The sequence below is a fragment of the Melanostigma gelatinosum genome (genome assembly GCF_949748355.1).
Source record: "Melanostigma gelatinosum genome assembly, chromosome: 15".
Lineage (NCBI taxonomy): Eukaryota > Metazoa > Chordata > Actinopteri > Perciformes > Zoarcidae > Melanostigma > Melanostigma gelatinosum.
Genome location: NC_136648.1, coordinates 25,296,982 through 25,302,838, shown reverse-complemented (window position 1 = coordinate 25,302,838; position 5,857 = coordinate 25,296,982).

The following is a 5,857-nucleotide window of genomic DNA, read 5'->3' as shown; positions in this document are numbered from 1 at the left end:
GGTTCACAACTGCTGCCAGTCAATTCAATGTTCCTGTCCTGTCCTCTGTTCGCCCAGCTTGTATCCTGTCTTCTTCTTCTGTCCTTCTGTCTCAGATGTTTCAGTTTACTTTTCCTCTGTGTTTTGTAGTTTGCTCAGTTGCTCGTCTCTGAGAGTTTGTCAGCCTTGTGGAGGTCATTGTATCCTTCACCTCATTGCTATCATTCATTTGTATCTATTATAAACCATGCACTGTCAAGGGCTGGATTCATCTGACTTTCAATTTAGATTCTTGGATGACAAATTAGTTTAGTTCAAGTTTGGCTAGATCAAGTCATGTTTCCCTTGATTCACAATAGTTGAACTCATTAAAAAGGTTTTTAATCGTGTTTTAGTTTCGTGAAATTTGAGCATATTCCACGAACAATCTTTACTTTCACACAAGCATTGGAAGATACTTTAGGTATAGTTTGCCTGAATCTGTTCTTGTAGCAATACATTCTCATTTCATGATGCAAAGATCACCATAATAGTATTCTCAAAGCTTTTTTATTGAGACGTCTAACGCTCACATGGGTCAGCTGACCCACACATTGAGACATTCAGAATCCCTTCAGCACTTCATCCACAACACGTCACTCGCTGAATCATTCAAGAAAAGCTTTTGGTCTTAATAAACCTCCCAGTGATGCTTCAGAGACAAGAGTCCTGAGTGACATAAAGTAGACCCAGAAGTGCTCAATAAGTCCAGTAGTCTTCAGAAGTTGATAAAAGCAAAACTCTTCCAGCAGCAGGTAAAACACATCTCTTGGCAGGATTATTTCAGTTGACAGCTTCGTCTTTCTCCCACTCTCTTTTTTTCAGAAAGACTTATATCTCTTCTTTTCTCCCAGTTCTCCTTCCTTTACTTTCAGTCTGTGATCTGAGCTTTAGTAGAACTCCTCAACACTTTCAGTCCCACACACTGATCATCCTCCTTTCTCCTCCCCCTTTTGTCTCCCTCCTTATTCTTCTCTGTTCCCTCTTTCCCCTCCTCTCTCAACCGCGATGCAGCATTTACATTCTACAAGACAAATGGTAGATATGCTTTGCACAAATAAAAACCTCACCTCTCAAACAAGAAGATATATACTATATTGTTATAACGTTCAGTTGTCTCTGTTAGCCACTTGTTAGAAATCTTCTTTTTTAAGATATGTAAAAGCTTCAGAATTCACGAATGGGGTATTTCCGACGTAATTTATGTCGTAGAAGAAATTGTTAAAATCTCTTAAACTTGTTTTAACCACAGCTCCTATTTCAAAACCAAAAACCCACTCAAAGACTCATTTTCAGGCTTTAGGACTCATTCCTGCAGCACTCTCAGAACCAGTGTTACAGGGTCACATTGACTTTTATATGAGACTGACCGCGATAGGCCGTGAAGTGACTCTGCTGCTGTACATTCACTGGTATTTTTGGACAAGCTCCACTGCAGACCCTCAAGCTTCCATTTGTGCCCTCCTAAGCTAACAATAGCCTATCCAATCAGCAGACACACACATGCACACACACACACGCGCACACACACACACACACAAACAGGCACAGTGTTAAGGGCAGTCACCTACATTGTTTCCACAGTGATAGCATTATCTCTGACCTTGTCCCTTCTTTCTCTGATGGAGAAACAAACAGAGACATGTAGTCCATAAGGATGAAGGATCAAAGCATTAGCATCCATTGAAGTTAAACTGCTTGCTGAAACATTTTAGAAAAAAAGTATGTAAAATCTAATTTAAGAGTTTCTTGCATTTATATTTCACTGTATCATAAGGGCAGTAGATGTACTACAAGACAAAGTCCGTCAGAGGGACATAAATGCTACAGATACCCTGGATGACTCATGCTGCCTTCAAGACAACTACTATAAGAACAAATACAACAGAATGTCACTCAAAGTCAGAGTTCCTACTTCCGACTTCAAGAAGCAGACACAACAATGGAGGTGCACATTGTAAATGATAAACCATCAACTCAAATGCAATGTAAAGTACATCAGCCAGTATTTAACTAAAACAATACATACTATCTTAAAGTCAACCTCTTCTGCATGTAAATTGATGTCAAAATATGTCGGCAATGTTATCAGGTTGTCAGTGACTGTAAACAGTCTGTGAAAGTTCTTCTCTGCACAAAAGTCATTCTGGAAAACGTTTAAAATGACAGATAAAGGTGGAGGCTGCACTGCTGAGAGTTCAAATGTGCGAGGAAACATTCTGACCTCTTAGTTGTCTGGCAACATTAGCACCAGTACATCCGTAAGTGTTACGGTATTATTCAGGTACACAATCTCACAAGTCATCAGCAATGTGATCAAAACGCTCCTGTTCACAGCAAATGAACTATACAGTTATCAGAAGTTCACGTCGTCCAGAACGCGCCACAGAACAAGAATGTCCCATCAGAGCCCTCCAACTGAAACAGGTGATGGTTTGGGGGACAGAGAGGAAGACGGTGCCCCTTTACAGTCATGGAGGTGCACATAAATGCTGTGTGATGTTCTCCAATTTTAAAACAACCTCAGCTGCTGTTTGACCAATTTATCTATTTTATATTGTTGCTTTTTTCATGTCTTTTTACTTTTCAGTGGTGTGCTTCGATTAAAATCACCAACGCTAACTGGTTATGTCACAAAAGCAATATCTCAATCTAACTCTGAGACTTACGATCCAAGCACAGCTTATACAGCATATAAAACAACTTAAGTGTGTCATTTAATACTGATATTTATCATTTATCGCTTTTATGAATTATTTTGTTGAGAAAAATGAATGGGCACGGACAAATGAATGAACTGGTTTAAATTAGTTCTCAAAACATTTCACATTGAATATGCTTCTAACAGACTTAAAGCTGCCATAATTAATAATAACAATGGATCAAATTTGTATTATGAGAATTATTAATTATTAATTATAAATGAACTAAAGCGCCTTTCTAGTCCCTCGACCACTCAAAGGGCTTTACCACTAAATGTCATCATTTACCCATTCACACCCATTCATACACTGATGGCAGGGGCTACCATGCAAGGCACCACCTGCACTCAATGACTATCTAATCATTCACACACCGATGGCACAGCCTTCAGGAGAAATTGAGGTTAAGTGTCTTGCTTTTATGTTTCTGCTCACAGCTCTCATCAACCTTGTTTATAGCAGCAGCAGACAGCTGTTTTCAGTGAAAAGGCACTCATGAACCCACTGTTACAGTAACCCTTTGTTTGCCCGCCCACAGTTAGTGCCTAGCTGGTGAATACAGTGGAGCAATTAGCAGATTAAGAGCCAGCTGTGTTTCTCAGGAGACCAGTGTGCAAAATACGGGGGTTTCTTGGGGGCCGACACTTCAGACCCCCTGAAGGCCTCAATAGCAAAAGTCTGGGGGATCACTAAAAATGATTTAAATTGTGACCAGAATGTCTTCTAAAAACGTACTAAGCAGACGCACATACAGTCAGAGACGCAACAGGTTGCGTGAAGTGAGCAGCCTAAATGGACCCTCTTTGGACAAAATGGATCCAGTGTCTTCCATGAGAACCCTGATCAAAGCAGGACATCGTCTCTCCTCTTCTTGGATACCAGCAAAGCAACTAGAAGAAGCTGAGCCGAGGACTGTGTGTCGGGTTTGAGCGTGTGCATGTGTGTCCCGTGTTAAGAGAGAGAGGCGAGTGTGCTGTGCGTATTCTGTTGCAGGGCGGAGTGTTGTGTAGTTATGTGAGTGGCCTTATTGTTAACACAATTAGTCCAAGTGATGTGTGTGCAAAGTGTGTACAGTTGCCTTGGCTTGCAACCATTAAATTGTCAATATTGCGCATTAAATTTGTCCAGGCCTTAAGCATAATACTGGAGCACTAGGTGGGAGGACCTCCCATTGCCACTAGGGTTCAAGGTTCAGCTTTATTGTCATTATACAATACAGGACTGCACAAAAGGAAGAAATAAAAAAGGAAGACAAAATAATATTCACAAAGAAAGTCTCCTGCCACAAAAGTTTGATGTGTCCATTCAGATGTCTGGAGGATACTCTATGGAACTGGATCAGGGAGGATCAGCTGAACATACTATCATATACTTACCAGCCCCCTTTTTTATTTGGTACACCTTGCTAGTATGTGGTTGAACCCACTTTTGCCATCAGAACTTCCTTAGGTCCTTATGGCACATATTCAACAAAGTGCTGGAAACGTTCTTCGGAGATCAATATTGTAATGATAGCATCATGCAGTAGCTGCAGATTTGTCTGCTGCACATACATGATTCGAGTCTCCTGTTCCACCACATCCCAAAGGTGCTCTATTGCATTGAGATCAGGTGGCTGTGGAGGCCATTTGAGTGCAGTGGACTCATTCTCATGTTCAAGGAACCAGTTTGAGATGATTTGAGCTCAGTGACGTGGGGCATCATTCTGCTGGAGTAGCCATTAGAAGATGGGTGCATTGTGGTCATAAAGGGCCGGTAATAAGACTCAGGCAGGTTTTTTCGCGACAGCAGCATTTATGGTAAAGGTAAAGCAATACAAATAACAGAGTAAAATATTAAATATAAAGAATACAAATATAAAAATGCACAATATATACAATAAAAATAACAGTAAAACATATTAATTAAAAAAAATTACAATATATACAATGATACAGAATAATATCAAAATGAACGAACTAAACAATAGTGCAAAGATTTAACCAAACCAAACAAACAAACAAACAACAGTGTAACGGTGTTATAGTTGTGTGATTGATTTGGCCAGAGGTGAATTATTATAAAGTCTGATAGCAGAGGGCAGCGGAGCTGGATCAGTCTGTTGGAGAAAGTGCTCCGCTGTCCCTGCAGTAGGTGGAGAGGGTGGTCCGGGTTATCCAATATGGATAATAGTTTCTTCAGTGACCTCGTCTCCACCACCTCTTCCAGAATGTCTTGTTTGCAGCCAATGATGGAGCCGGCCTTCTTAACCAGTTTGTTAAGTCTGTTGGTGTCTCCGGCTCCAATGCTGCTCCCCCAGCAGACTACAGAAGTACAGTGCACTGGCCACAACAGACTGGTAGAACATCTCCAACATCTTGCTGCACATGTTGAAGGATCGAAGTTTCCTCAAGAAAAAGAGTCGACTCATCCCCTTCTTGTACACAGCGTTGATGTTGGTCTGCCAGTTCAGTCTGCTGTCGATGGAGACACCCAGGTACTTGTACTCCTCCACCATGTCCACATTCTCTCCTCATCCTCAGCAGTGGTGGAGCCGTCGTCTTCCTCCTGAAGTCGACCACCATCTCTCTGGTCTTGGCCACGTTCAGACGCAGGTGATTTCTACCGGCCCACTCCACAAAGTCATCCACTACTGCCCTGTACTCCTCCTCCCGTCCATCCCTTATACACCCGACCACTGCAGAGTCATCAGAGAACTTCTGCAGATGGCATGACCCTGAGTTGTACTGGAAGTCAGTGGCGTACAACGTGAACAGGAAGGGAGACAGAACAGTTCCCTGTGGGGCTCCAATATCACTGACCACCACATCAGACAGCACACTGCCCAGTGGGACAAACTGTGGTCTGCCTGTGAGGTAGTCAGTGATCCAGGAGACGGTGGACACGTTCACCCCCACCACCCGCAGCTTCTCACTCAGCAGCACTGGTTGGATGGTGTTGAATGCACTGGAGAAATCAAAGAAAGTGATTCTCACAGAGCCACCGGTTCCATCCAGGTGAGACTGAGCTCTTTGCAGCAGGTAGATGATGTCGTCGTCCACCCCCACATGAGGCTGGTATGCAAATTGCAGATGGTCCAGTGAGGATTTCACCTGTGGTCGGAGGTGGGCCATGACCAGCCTCTCCAGCACCTTCAT